Source organism: Panthera pardus, unplaced genomic scaffold (genome assembly GCF_024362965.1).
Source record: "Panthera pardus isolate Hobbes unplaced genomic scaffold, ASM2436296v1 HiC_scaffold_12, whole genome shotgun sequence".
NCBI lineage: Eukaryota > Metazoa > Chordata > Mammalia > Carnivora > Felidae > Panthera > Panthera pardus.
The window spans coordinates 88,909,970-88,926,050 of NW_026526677.1; the positions used below are offsets into that span (position 1 = coordinate 88,909,970).

Sequence of the window (16,081 nt, forward strand, 5' to 3'; positions counted from 1 at the left end):
GGCCTGAGGTATGAGGTCCCCACGGCCAGGAAGAGGGTCCTGCAATTCCTCTGGTGTTAAGTGGACGTTTCCCCTCTCTCTTTTTTCTTTTTAAAGTTTATTTATTTATTTTAAGGGGGAGGAGAGGGACAGAGAGGAAGAGAGAGAAGGAGAGAACCCCAAGCAGGCTCTGCACTGTCAGCACAGTGCCCGACACAGGACTTGATCCCATGAACTGTGCGATCGTGACCTGAGCCCAAATCTAGAGTCAGATACGTAACTGACTAAGCCACCCAGGAGCACCCACCATCTTTTTTAAACCTCTAAATTCTGGTTTCAGAACTATGGGTCAATAATCTGAGCAGATGAAAAGCAGTTGTCAGAAAAAGCTAGAAACACACACTTGAGAATACAAATAGGTTTGTAATATACAAACTGCCTGAGAATCACCTCTGGTCTTTGTAAAAATACATAGTTCAAACTGTGCATTCCTCCTGAGAGGTCTTTAGACCTTGAATCATAACATTTTTCAGAGCTGGAAGGATGCTGAAAGATTATTTCATCCAGGGGCTCCTGGGTGGCTTAGTCGGCTCAACGTCAACTCTTGGTTTTCGGCTCAGGTCATGATCTCACAGTTTCGTGGATCTGAGCCCCGCTTAGGGCTCTGTGTGTTGCCACTGCAGAGCCTGTTTGGGATTCTCTCTCTCCTCTCTCTCTCTGCCCCTCCCCCACTGTCTCTCTCAAAATAAACAAATAAACTTTAAAAAGAAAATGAGTATTTCATTCAACTTCTTCATTTCAGAGACAAGGCTGAGTGAAAGGCTAAGTGACGTGCCTAACATCACAGAGATTAGAGCTTTGAGCAAGAAGGCCCAGGAGTCAAACCAAGTTCTTCTGGCTTGAAGTCCACTCTTATCACATCATGAACCACATGCATACATCATTTAGGGAAGGGGGAAAACAGAAAGATTTTAATTCACATGGAAACTCGGATCCATTACGGCCGGCTGCCTACAGCACTGTGCTGAGGACAACTGCCAGGCTGGGTCAGAGCTTGGCTGAGAAAAGAGAGCTGACGTTGAGTGATGACGTCTGCCGAAATGCCGTGGGCATCTGCGGGGGCGTAAGGTGGTATATATGCTAGCCATGTGCCACTCCTGCCTTAGGAATTTCAAGGCAGAAGTACTTTTCTGTCCAAGAATCTTACGTCTTTAAAGTTCAAGTAAAAGAGCTCTTCCTTTTCATTATTCAATAGGATTATGTTTCAAATGTCATGATCATTACCTATATGTCATTTTATCTTTCCGGGCCTCAGTCTTGCCATCCACATAGTGAGTAAAAGATAATTTCAAAGAATTCTTCAAATTCTAACTTACTGATGCCAGTAAAATACTTCTCATCCCAAGCCCATTTTGATATCTGATGAATACAGAGGAGACACAGGGACTGCCCTTGGGGACTCGGCCCAGCCCTGACAACTCATTACGAAGGCAAAGGCAGGCATGTGAGCCAGCCAACATTCACACTAGTTCTGGGTTAAAACGAACCAATGTCAAAGAGACATTCAGGGGCTGCTTGTGTTCTGTCTCCCTCCTCTGGGTTGGCTTTTCTCTTCTTATTCATTCCCATGCTTCTGTTTTGGACTCCAGTCACAGTTATTAAAGCAGATAACTTCTCTTGTTCTTCTAGAAAGGCCCAGTACAAACCACAACGTTGTTAAATAATAAATCACCAACGGCTATGACTTCCATGAACTCTCCAGCCAATGCTAACACTTGAGGTTTTGTGTTGTGGATTCTTTTTGAAGAAAACAAAACAAAACAAAACAAAACATCTGGGAATGAATTATAGCAAGAAAATAAGGACACCTGGGCCTCTGGTTTTGGATCTCCCAGTATACATTACAAAATGTCACTTCTTGAAAAAAAATTATCTGAAAGCTTCTTTACTGGCATGAGGTATTTCTCATCTCAAATCACTTTATTCCTTTAATTCGGACATTTCTTTTAAAAGGAACAGGCTTTATTAAACAGGCTAACTTATACTCTAGACACTCTGGAGCTTACCAGCATGGCAACTGCCTAGTTACCTACCTGTCAGTAATGCTTTTATCACCTGAGTTTCCGCTTTCTCTTGTGAAGAGAGTTAAACTTTTTTCCCTAACATTAAAAAATATTTTGGAAGTGTGGTAATATCTAGTGTTGGCAAGGATATGGGGAAATGGGCACCCATATATTGTTGGTGATATACCAGTATAGTCTTTTAGAAGGCCAAACTGGGGTGCCTGGGTGGCTCAGTTGGTTAAGTGTCTGACTCTTGATTTCGGCTCAGGTCATGATCCCAGGGTTATAGAATCGAGTCCTATGTCGGGCTCCACAATGGGCATGGAACCTGCCTAAGATTCTCTCCCTTTCTCCCTCTTTCCCTCTCCCCTGCTCTCTCTCTCTCTAAAAAAATTTTTTAATAAAAGGACAAACTAAGCAGTGCCTATCAAGTTACTGACCAGGCAATTCTATAATGAGGCCAATTTGCCCATACGCACAAAGATTTACGTACAAGCGTATTCACTGCAGCCTTGTTTATAATAGTGAAAAAGGGAAACAACTCACGTATCAACAGGAAAATGATTAGTGGTACATCTACAGTATGGACTACGATGTAACCACTAAACAGAGCTATATAAACAAATAGACAGATAGATACATTGATTGATAGGTTACATGGAAAGATGGATAAAGTAAAGTGAAAAAATTGTAAAATATATTATTGAGAGAAAATAAAGGTATGGAACAATCTGCATTCTATTAAAAAATCCAGATGGGTATCTGTATTTATAAATGCATTTTTTTAAGCCTAGGAAGTTAGTCGTCAAGTTATTAACAGTAATTACCTCTACAGAAGGAGTGGGAGTAGAACATAGTGCACAGTGGTCTCTACGTATTAATCTAATCCTGGATTCAATCCTGCCATAAATGGTTACTGAGCAACTGCTATGGGCTGTACTCTGTTCTAGAGGTTGGGGACATAAAGTACCACCTTTAGGAAGCTTACATTTCAGTCAGGGAGGTAGACAGAAAACAAATATATAATGCTAAAGGAACACCTGGGTGGCATTAGTCTCTTGGTTTCAGCTCAGGTCATGATCTCACAGTTCATGGGTTCGAGCCCCACATCGGGCTCTGTGCTGATGGTGCAAAGCCTGCTTGGGATCCTCTCCCTTTGTCTCTGCCCCTCCCCTGCTCTCTCTGTCTCCCTCAAATTAAATAAGTAAAAAAATTTTTTTAATTAAAAAAATATATATATCCACTATATATATACATACATACAGATACGCATACATATAATGCTAAGTTGTGATAAATTCTGTGAAGAAAAACACAGCACATTATGAAGATGGGGCAGGTGAGGAGGAGGCAGATACTTCCGAGAGGGGAGGCAAGGCAAGGAAGAGGTGACAGTTTTGGCAGACAGGTGACTCAGGGGAGAGAACCTTGAGAAGAGCACCCGGGCACAGAACCAGCTTGAGCAAAGCCCTAAAGTGGGAATGGTCTGTGTTCAAAGTCAAGCAAAAAAGGCAGAGTGAGTAAAGTGTGTGTGTGGGGGGGGGGGGGGGGGGGAGTCACAGGAGATAAAAATTTGGAGAAATATGCTGCAGTCAGATCACATAAGGTCTTCAAGCCCAGGCCAAGCAGTTAGGATTTTCTTCAGAATGAGATAAAAATATTGGTGAGATCTGAGCTGGAGAAGGACATGATGTGATCTGTGTCCTGAAGATCCCTATGGCTGCCATGTCGGGGACTGAATGTAGGGGCGGAGGGGAAGCAAAGGAGTAAGCCAGGAGGCCAGGCCACATTCCAGACCAGAGACCACAGTGGCATGGGCCAGAGAGGTAGCAACTGTGGTTGTGAGAGGTGGTCAATTCTGCGTGTGCCTTACAGTTAGGGGCGAAAGAGCCTGTGGAAGGGCGGATGTCATGTCTGAGCTACAGAGAGTTGCCATGACACATCTGGGTATCTGGCCTTAGCACCCAGAGGAACAATGGTGCCATTTACTAAGAAAGGAAAGACTGGGTGAGGAGTAGAATTAGGTGGGGAAACGAAGATTTCAGTTTCAGACAAGATGCCGTTATACATGGTAGATGTGCTGAAAAGGCAACTACATACACCAGTCGCGAGTTCAGAGAAGAGGTTAGGTTGGAGATACAACCCTGACTCATGGCAGTATATGTGGCACTTAGAACCACAGGATTAAATGCCATCACCGAGAGAGTGAGTGGAATAAAGAAGTAAAGAGACCCAAGGATTGAGCCCTGGGGTATGCCAACATCTGAGGTCATAAAAAGGATGAGAAGCCTGCCAAAGGAGCAAGGAAAGGAAACAGAAATGGGAAACCACTGACCCCATAGTTGAAAATCTGTGTACAATATTATGACTCCCCCCAAATGTAATAGCCTACCGTTGATCAGAAGCCTTACTGATAAACAGCTGATTAATACATATCTTGTACATTACATTATACACACACACACACACACACACACACACACACACACCCATGCTTATAATAAAGTAAACTAGGGAAACACATTAATAAAATAATAAGAAAAAGAAGATACATTTACCATACTGTACTGCATTTGTTGAAAAAAATCTGCATAGAAGTGTACCCATGCGGTTCAAACCTGTACTATTCAAGGGTCAACTGTATTTACATTCTACTATAAGCATGTATTACTTCTGTAATTTAAAAACAAAACTTTCAGTTTTGTTCTCATTGGAAAGTTTTAATATATGTTCAACTTGTCAAAAAAAAGAATTTTCATGTATTGGTGCTCATACCCATAAATCATTAAAACTTCTCAAGAGCTAGGCAAACAATAACCAACTAGAAACTCCAGCAATAGAGTATAAAGTATTTCTGGTTTTATGACACTGATAGTAAAGCAAATATTGTGGTATTCTGAGCAAAGGGGACTCTTCTTAGCCACCTCTGAGCCAAAGGGTCTATGGAATTTTCTCTCTTCATGATAGAAGATGTTTGAGTTCTCATGCTAGATAGAATCATATTCTTTCCTTTAAAATAAAAACTATTTAGTGTGGAGAAGTGATAGTCTTTAACAAGTGGTCCTGGGACAATTAGATATCTATATGCCAAAAAAAATGCTAACCTAGAACTCATACCTTATTTAAAAAATCAACTGAAAATGGATTATAGATCCAAAAGTTAACACTATCTTATAAAACTTTTAAAAGAAAACATAGGAGAAAAATCTCTGTGACTTTGGGTTGGGCAAGGGAATTCTTAGCTATGGCACCCAAAGCATGACACATTAAAGAAAAAGGCAAAAAATTGGTTTCCATCAAAATTAACAACTTTTATTTGGCAAAAGATAATATTAAGAAAATGGAAATATAAGCTATGGACTGGGAGAAAAATACTTGCAAATCACCTGACAGGGTGTATCCAGAATATATATTTAAAAAAACTCTCAAAGTTCAACAACTTAAAAAAAATCACCCAATAAAAAAATGAACAAAGGTTTTGGACCCTTCACCAAAGTGGATACACAGACAGTATGTTAAGTACATGAAAAGATGCTTAGCATGATTAGTCATTAAGGAAATGCATATTAAAACAATAAGATACTACTACATATCTGTTAGGATGGTCTAAATATTTTTATAAACTGACAATATCAAGTGCTGACAAGGATGTGGAGCAACTGGAACTCTCTCTCATACATTGCTGCTGAGATGCAGAATGGTACAGCATCTTTGAAAAGCGTTTTGGCATCTTCTTATACAGTTAAACTTATAGTTACCATATAACCCAGTAATCCCACCTCTTTTAGGTACTGACCCAAGTGAAAATATAAAAACCTGTATGCAAACGTTTATAGTGGCATTATTAGTAATTACTTACAAAAATTGGAAATAATCCAAATATCCCTCAACTGGAATGGATAAACAAACTGTGATACATACATAAAGTGGAATAATGGAATACTATTCAGGAATAAAAAGTGAACAACAAATTATTTGATACAGGCAGCACCGTGGATGAATCTCAAATGCATTATCCTAAGTGAAAGAAGCCAGACTCAAAAGCTGTGGAATTTGATTTACATGACATTCTGGAGAATGCAAAACTAGAGATGGAGAAGACATCTAGAAATCGCTGGTTTTCAGAGATTAAGGGTGAGGGAAGAATTTGACTACAAAGGGGTAACACAAAATAATTGGGGGTGAAGGGATGAAGTGACAGGGCTGGGTTTATTATTATTACTGAAGTGTAGTTGACATACAGTTGTTTCAGGTATACAACACAGTGCTTGGACCACTCTATACCTTACACTACACTTTACTTCTGGTGATGGGACTGTTTTGTATCTTGATTGCCACATTTGTCAAAACTCATAACCATACACTAAAATAGTGAATTTTTGCTGAATATAAATTAAAAATAAAATTTAAAGCCCCCAAAACAGTCAATAAATATTTTAGGTACTGTTTTGTTTTTTTAGGGTTAAAATTTTTTTTTTTTTATTTCAGTATAGTTGACACACAATGTTACATTAGTTTCAGGTGTACGACATAGTGATTGGACAAGTTTATACATTGTGCTGTGCTCATCACAAGTGTAGCTATTATCTGTCACCACACATACTACAATTCCACTGACTACATTCCTTCTACTGTGCCTTTTATTCCCATGACTTATTTATTCTGTAACTGGAAGCCTGTATCTCCCACTCCCATTCACCCATTTTGCCCATCCCCCCACACCCCTCCCCTCTGTCAACCAAAGATTTGTTCTCCATACTTACAGGTCTGATTTTACTTTTTGTTTGTTTCTTCATTTGTTTAGTTTTTTTTTTTTTTTTTTTTTAGATTCAACTTACAAGTGAAATTACATGGTATTTGTCTTTCTCTTTCTGACTTATTTCACTTAGCATAATACACTCTAGGTCCATCCATGTTGTCTCAAATGGTAAGATCTCATCTTGCCATTAAAGCTGAGTAATACTCCAGTGTGTGTGTGTGTGTGTGTGTGTGTGTGTGTGTGTGTGTGAACACATCTTCTTTCAGCAGGGAAATGCTAGAATCAAAAAGGCAAGAAATAAAAAATGTTGGCAAGGATGTGGAGAAAAAGGACCCCCATGCACTGTTGATGGAAATGTAAACTGGTGCAGCCACTGTAGAAAACAGCACGGAGGCTCCTCAAAAATTTAAAAATAGAACTACCCTATTATGCAATAATTCCACTACTAGGTATTTACCCAAAGCAAATGAAAATGCTATTTCATTTTTATTATAAAAGTAACACAATCTGTTACAAAAGAAATTTAAAACAAATCAGAAATATATAAAGTACAAGTCTCCTCTCATTACTATGAAACCTAAACCTTAGAGAGAAACTTCCATAACTATTCCTATGTATATAGCACAAACATACAGATAGATGCTCCAAATCTAGTAATACCTAGGCTCATCTACTAAGACACGTAGTTACAAAGTGCTTATTTTGTGAAATATAAATATATCACTTAATTTTTTTCGAAATGGGTAGCCAACAATGTCAACGCCATACACTGACCAGCCCAGTGACTTAAAATGCCAGCTTTAAGACACACTAAGTTCCCAAAGAAATGAAATTGGGAATTTTGGTCACCAGAATTCTGAGAATCTCCTGCTGTCCAGAAAAGCAGCACTACCCTTCCCAAGGGCTGCCCTCTGGGGAGGTGGTCACAAACAGAGAACACAACTGTGGTAGTATTACATGAAGGCAGTGGGTATGGGGGAGGTGGTGGGGCGGAGGGGCAGGAAATCAGAGAGACAGGTAAATTTCTAGAGGCTGCCATGAGTCTGCAACTTTGGAGAGAGCAAAGGCTATTTAGAGAAGATTTCTGAAAAACAGGGTATACACTGTGTATAATCCATGAATATACCTGTTAGAAAAACTAAAGATCTTCATGTTCAACGCTTCTGTGGTCAGATTTTCATTGTCTTTGAATGTAATTCTGTACATACACTGGGCCATATGTGGTCCTAAAAACAGGTTGTATTATGTACATGTGTCTGTTTCTGGACTCTTCCGATCTATGGAACTAATCTATGAGCCAACCACTCCACTTTAATTATTATAGTTTTTTAAGAGAGTTTTGTTATCTGGCAGAACAAGTCTTTATTCTTTTAACAAAATTTTCTTTTTCCCATTGAATTTTAGCATCCCACTAAAAATTTGGTTCAAATTACACTAACCTTATAGATTAATTTAGGGAAAAACTGTTATTTGGGTGACCCTATCCTCTGGCAGGTTGATGGCTTTTTAGGGGCACCTGCGTGGCTCAGTCAGTTAAGCATCCATCTGTTGATATCGGCTCAGGTTGTGACCCTGCAGTCATAAGGTCAAGCCCCACATCAGGCTCTGTACTAAGCCCAGAGCCTGTTTAAGATGTTCTCTCTCTCCCTCAGCCCCTCTCCCCGACTCGTGCTCTCTGGTCTCTCAAAATAAATAAACACTTAAAAATGGCTTTTAGAGGAATGCTCATACATTGTTGATGGGAATGTAAATTGGCACAGTCACTGTGGAAAATAGTATGGAGGTTCCTCAAAAAATTAAAAATAGAAATACATATGATCTAGTAATTCTACTATTGGGCATTTACCCAAAGAGAATAAAAACATCAACTCAAAAAGATATACTCATCCCTATGTTTACTGTAGCAGTATTTATACTAGCCGAGATATGGAAACAACCTAGATGTTCATCAATAGATGAATGGATAAGGAAGATCTGGTGTGTGTGGGTGCGTGTGTTCATATTATATACATAATGGAATATTATGCAGCCACAAAAAGGATGAGATCGTGTCATTTGAGACAACATGGGTGGATGGAGAGGGGATTATGCTAAGTGAAATAAATCAGACTGAGGAAAACACATACCATGTGATTTCACTCATGAGTAAAATCTAAAAAAAAATAAACAAAAAGCAGAATCAGACCTATAAATGCAGAGAACAAACTGATGATGGCCAGAGGGGAGAGGGGTGGGGGATAGACAAAATGGGTGAAGGGGAGTGGGAGATAAAGGCTTTCAGTTAGGGAATGAATAGGTCACAGGAATAAAATGCACAACATAAGGAATATGCTCAATGGTACTATAATAGCGTGTATGGGGACATATGGCAGCTATACTTGCGGTGAGCACGTTCAATGTATGAACTTGTCACATCACTATGCTGTACACCTGACACTAATTGGGAATTGATGTAATTTGGTTCCAAAAGACTTAAATCCAACAACAAAAACACCTTCGTTAAACACAAAACAAACAGGGGCGCCTGGCTGGCTCGGTCAGTAGAGTGTGTAACTGTTGATCCTTGGGGTCATGAGTTCAAGCCCCATGTTGGGCACAGAGCTTACCTAAAAAATAAAAAAAAAAAAAAAAAAACTTCCAGTGAAAGACAGTGACCTAAGGCAACATCCTTCACCAAAGCCTATAGCTGCAGGAATCCTGACCCGAGGTTCTAATGCAAGTTCAGCAAGAAAGCTGCACTCTATTCACTGGCTGAGAGCACCTTATGTTGTTGGAGGTTCACAGACAAGGCCACTGTGATGATGATAAATGTTTGGGGGTTTCAGCAGGACCACCCTTGTAAATAACATAATTGCAGTGAGGCACTGTGCTGAGTTTTTGGTACTTGGGAAGCACAAACTCAGATGCAACGGAAGTCAGGGTGGGTAATGTGTGTGTGCCAGAGCATGGAGTCTCCTGAAAGGCAAACCAACAGGGAGCAGAAAAGTGAGACACAACGTACTCGAGCCACAGCTGTTTGCTGTCTCTTCGTGTTTTAATATATGACCCGATTTCCAACAAAACACCACTGGCCCCAAGCTTTAATTTCACAAAGCACTTGCAACTCCCATTTCATATTCCCACAAAACTACTGTGGGATCATCGGCCCTATTTTTACATTTTGGCTAAAAATCAGATTTAGGTTTTAAAAATAGCAAGGAAACATTTAAAATTAACACACACGTTAGGGGGCACTGCGGTTACTGAGAAGTCAGATGATGTAGAATGCTATGTATTAAGTATGTCTTTCCCTTTCCCTGAGAATTATCACTATGTGAAAATGTTGACTGAAGACAGCTGCCTTGCTATGCTGGACCATTTACATACACTTGTGAAATTCAAGCACGTTATCTGCTACCGAGAGAGTAATGACTAATAAAGCAAAGACACTGTTTAAACAAACACATTTTTAGTTGACAAAAGGGGTGTAAACATGACCACAACGAATGCATTTTCTAATAGTTGTTTTCCTTCCAACAATCCCCCTAACCAATGTTTTGCGGGAGGATGGATATCACATAACTGTGTGTACAGTATACCTAGAAGTCATTCCCTGCCAAAGGGTTGACCACTTTTAGAATCTGTTTTTGGATTAGAAAATCTGAGTGCATTAGTGGTGGGTAGGACATGGGACATCCCAGGATTTGGGGGATGATACAGAACATTCAGCAGGCTAAACAGAACATTTTCTGTTGTGCTGATTCTGAAAACTGTAAACTCATGCATGTGAACACATTTGGGCCAGGCTGCTGACTCCAGGCACATCTCCTCAAAGGAAATCCCCTTTCATGGCAGAAGCCCGTCCCCTCCAACTACAGCTGTACTTGAACTTGATAGCAGAATCTCCAAAGAACAGTTTTTGTTCCTACTCATCTCCTGTGGGCTTCTCTCTTCCATGCTTCCAACATACCAGTCCCCAAATTGACTTTCCACACCCACGCTTCCGGTTGACACAGGCGAGGGCCAAAGGTCTGAGTGGATAAGAATCTCTAAGCTGCCTGCTTGACTGATTTATGTTCCAGGAATGTGTGACCTATATATCCGCTGAAAGCTTCCGAGGGTCGAAAGCAACACACACAAAGACAGGGTGCAGAAATACTCAGATAACCTGACAGACTCAATGGGACAACTGGGTAGCTCTAGCTGAGCTTCCTGGGAAAAGTCATAAAATCACCCACATCAAACTATTCCCATAGGCTCACATTTCTACCAATTGGCAGGTAACCTGGGGTAGTGGAAAGACTAGGGTCTCTACCATTGACTTGTGGAGTGATCTTGAACAGGTTACCAACCCTTTCTTAGTTTCAATTTCCCCTTCCATGAAGCAGGGCTAATAATAGTTCACCCATGTAGATTACTGTGAGGTTTAAACACATTACCATATGTGAAGTGCCCAGTGGGCATTTAATTGCTGTTCCCTCCTTTTCCTTTCCTACCTTCCCTGGAGTTGCCTGATGCTCTGTGAGTCAGCCAAATGAAAGCAGATAAATGTTCTTACCAAGAAAGCAGACTTCCCTGTGAACTGCGGAAGTGGGTCTTCTCGTCATCTATGGTTTCACATGCAAAGCAAGACCGCAACTCCAGAATCTGCCAAATGGAGGTCTTCAACTGCCCTTACAGCTATGTAGAGAGACAGACAGCAGCAAGGGAGCAAAAGAAATCGGTGGGAGGGCTGACCTGGCTGGACATCCCCTAAACACTATCAAGACTCCAGAAATCATTACTCGGGCTTTGCAGACGTGTATAAAAAAAATTCACAGAACGCTTAAGGGACCTAACGCACAACTCTTCCCAAGGTTAAGAAGGATGGGGTCAGAGATGGGAGACCCAAGATGGGCCATAGTCAATCTCTAACATCTGCAGAGAAAGCAGATATGGGTGGTGAAAATGAATTTGGCTTCTCTTATGCTGAAAGAGGGCTAAAGAAAGGCTGGGCTGAGGGGAAGTGGTAACCAGACATGAAAATTCAGTCGCTGTGTGTCTAGATGGATAATCTGTAAGCATGGGAAAGGGGGAGAGGGATGAAAGCAAATATAAAGATGCTCTGAGAGGCCTTTTCACTTTGTGACCCACCACGTTTCTGGCCAGCAAGAGCTAATGTGAAACGGATGCACCCCTTTACAGGTTATGGTTTTGTACAACTAAAGAAAAGAGAAAATGTTTTTTTAAGAGGCCAACTCAAAGGCTGACAAATATGTCTTAGCCATGAACTACTTCATTAAAAAAAAGGTGGCGGGGAGAGTGCTTTGATAGGTTAAGTATAAATGAATTAGAAACATATGGGACAAGGGGTGCCTGGGTGGCTCAGTCAATTAAGCATCCAACTCGGGCTCAGGTCGTAATCTCACCACTTTTGAGTTCGAGCCCCGTGTCGGGCTCTGTGCTGACAGCTCAGAGCCTGGAACCTGCTTCAGATTCTGTGTCTCCCTCTCTCTGTGCTCCTCCCCTGCTCAAGCTCTCACTCTCGGTCTCTCGCTCTCTCTCTCAAAAATAAATAAACATTAAAAAAAGAAAGAAACATATAGGATAAATTTATTCCAAAATGTACATGAGACTGCCATGCTGTAGACTCTGGAATAAGCATCTAAATAAAAACTTAAGAAGGAGGTTTGCAAAGGTTGGAAAATACAGGAAGCAGGGAGAAAACATTTGGGGGGCTTTAGAGAAATGTAGGAAATTGGGAAAACAAGCAGAGGCCATCACAGCAACCCCGGCAGGCTGATTGCATCATTCCATCTTTTCGGATTCTTGATTTTGCAAAGAGACAGGCTCAGTCTTATCACAGCCAACCTGCAGTGTCATCAAAATTGCAGCCGCCCACAAAAACACTGGGCCACTCTGAGAGCTCAGTGAAATCAACAAAGCCGGTTGGGGCCGATAGGTTTAGGGACCTTCCCCTCCTGCCTAGAATGTCAGACTACCCAAATGTGGTCACCATCCACCCTCTAGCCTCCCCCACCCCTCGTTGCCTTCTGCCAAGGAACACACTGGAGACGGCATTGTCTTTCTCCCCCTGGCCATTCTGTTTTCTACATACACCCACACCTGCTTTCATCCATACCTCATAATCACTCACTGACGGAAAGCTTCCCAGAGCAGCTGTTGTTTAGTACAAAGACTGAATTAATCACTCCTACCTTCATGCGCCCACAGCATTTTGTTTGTGTCCTTATTCACCCTTACTTAATTCAAACCTTGGAGTAAGAATTAATTTGTTTACCCATCTATTTCTCACTAGATTGCAAACTTCTTTAGGACATGATCACAAGTGCATCTTCCTAGTGTTTAACTGCATGCCTTACTTGAACTGATTTCACCTGGAATCAGACAATCAGGGCTGGAGATGTGCTCCTGACACCCTTGGGCTCTAATGGTCTCGGTCAAACCGAATTCCCAAGCTTCTGTTTTCTCTTCCATAAAATGGCAATGATACTTCTCCACAGGCTTGCTGAAGGTTAACATTAGATAATGAGCAGGAAAAGAAATATTTTTAAACAGTGAAGACCATACCAAAAAAGGCACTGATTTTTCCAAACACTCAAAAGGCACTAACGTTCTGTATTTTTGGAGATACTTCTATTGATGAGAAGTCCCAACACTGCTCCCTTGTGCTAATCTAATCCAACCCTTTGCTTCATACCTTGTGCTTTGCAATTTCTACCTAAGGTCCTGGCACCCCATGGACGCGGTCTACACAAAGCCAACCAGGAAGATCCCTCTTGTTCACTGTCACTATCATCAGTGAACTTGACCAAACAGCTATGCAGCTCTACACTAACTGCTAGAGACAGGAAGGGAAACGATTCCTCACCTCTGCCCTCAAGAAGCCAATTATCTCATTGGGAAAATGAGCCACTAAAATGAAAAGGAGACAAGAAAACAAAAGCATGCAGCAAATGCTGGGTGGGATAAAAACCCTAGGAATTCAGGACAGATGGCTGTGTTCTACAGCGTACAGGGCTGATTTGGGAAAGAGGAAGGGCTGGGTTGTGGGGAGAAAGGAAGGAATGGATTCCAGAGGCACCATCAAGGAAAAACCAATAAGATCTGGAAAACTACTAGCCTAGGGTGGGAGACAGGTGCGGACACACAGAAGGCACAGGAAGACTCAGACTCTAGTGGCCCCTGCGGAAACTGTGGCACTTCTGCTGTGGGAGAATGTCCTGGTAGGAAAGATAAGGCTTACAGAGGCTTATTTAGTTTGTGCTGACGATCAGACACCCAAGTGATGATACCTAATAGGCAGTGTTAGCCGCAAACTGTACTCCCAGAAGCGCCTGGAGGTGGGTATGGAGACTGTACAGAGAACCAGAATTGAAGGATGGAAAGTCAAATCCATCTCCCAAAAAGTAACACTTAAGAACAACAGAGGATCAAGGACAGAGCCCTGAGGTGTGTCTTTATCAATGGGGATGGAAAAGGAAAAAGAAGTAATAAACAAGACAAACTTGCCTAAGAAACAAGCAGCACAATAGAAGTGCATAGGTTCCATGAAAACAGCCAAAGAGAATTGTAAGAATGACTAACTTTCAGTGAGTCTGCTCACTAGGAAATCGTTTGACCTGGGGCGCCTGGGTGGCTCAGCTGGTTAAGCGTCCGACTCCTGATTTCAGCTCAGGTCATGATCTCACTATTTATGAGTTTAAGCCCTGCATCAGGCTCTGCCCTGACAGCATAGAGCCTGCTTGGGATTCTCTACCTCTTTCTCCCTCTCTCTCTCAAAAATAAATAAATATTTATTTAAAAAAATCATTGCCTTAAGTTCTAAAATTTTCTCCCCTTCTGACACATACAGACCTACCATCATAGTATATGAATCTCCACCAGGCAAGCTGGGAAAATGTGTGTAACGCCAGGGCCCCAGGTGAAGTTTCTAGAAAAAGCCACAGGAGGTTACTTTTCTGCAAGTGGCCCCACGAGTCCACAGGCAAGCTCCTGATTACCCAGAAGGAAAATCACCTGCCAGACTCAGTACCTATCTTATGCCAAAATGTAATTTTCTAAATTCAAGTTAATTTCCTCCTTCTCCCTATGCATTCTAATCCTGGCTTAAATATATTCTCCATAGCTTGCCTTTGGTTGCAAAGAATAGAAGCAAAGTGGGATAAAAGAGAATAAAATTCAATTCAATTTAACAAATTATGGAATACCTCGCGTAGACACTGTGCCAAGAACTGGGGATAAAACGGTACACAAGACAGACCAGGTCCTTGCCCAGCTTATGGTCTGGCCAGATGGCAGACACTTAAGAAAGAAGTAATGCAGGGTGCTATAAAGAACATTCAGCAAGAGGATTTAACCAAATATAGGCGGTCAGCCTGCTCCAAGAAGGCTGTCGTTTAAACGGAGATGTAAGGTTGAGATTAGCTGAGATTCTAATCCGAGACGAGAAATAGGTAAAAGGATGCAAATTCGCCAAACACTTATTGTAAAAGAAAAAATGATTTTTTTTAAGAAAAACAAAAAACACAGGATGAAAAGGCATTTGGGCCTTACCAGAGAATACCTAAAGAGATTCGAATGTGGAAACTGGTTCCACTGAGTAGGGCCAGTGGGAAGAGTTCCCTGCTGGAACAACAAGGCAAGTCTCTAAACCAGAGTGCTCTCAAGCCAACTGGGGTCTAGGAAGGCCCCCCAAATATAGTCAGGGGTCAGAATATTTCCCTTTGCCATAATGATCAGCATAATACAGGCATTTTCATCAGGATGTCTTGGGATCATGCAGTCAGTCATACCATTTCTGTGGTCAAGTCTCCTCCTCTTGATATCCCTTTGTTTGCTGATAAAGGGTATCCTTAAAGGCTATACAGTGAATGAAGTCAGGAAACACAGAACTGTGTGGCAGAAAGGATTCAAACTTTGGAGAGATGCACCCTATCAAAGAGAGGACAAAAGAGAAGCAGTGTATTTTGTAGAAGGATCTTGTTGGGTAGGATGGATGAGTTCCTCTCCCTTTCTCTTACTCAAGTCATTAAGAGCAAACAGTAATCAGAATATTATACAGCAGAACATCAATACTTACTCATGTGTGAGTCTTGCTCTTGTAGGCAGTAAAGGATAACAGTAATAAGGGATAATAGTAGGAATAAAAACAGTGAACGTGAATTATGTGGACCGTGGTTACCCAACTGGCCAACCAGGACCAAAGAGTTGTGCCGTACGGCAAGAAGGCCTTCCCCTTCCCTGCACGGAGTCAAGTCCTGCCTATTAAGATCCAACTCTACCCTCAACAAGGCCATTA

General features: G+C 41.4%; 1 protein-coding gene across 1 annotated transcript in view; it reads right to left on the reverse strand.

Moving 5' to 3' along the window:
* BARX2 (BARX homeobox 2) overlaps positions 1–16,081 on the reverse strand; it is a 76,138-nt gene that overhangs the window by 15,600 nt on the left and 44,457 nt on the right. The window lies entirely within an intron of this gene.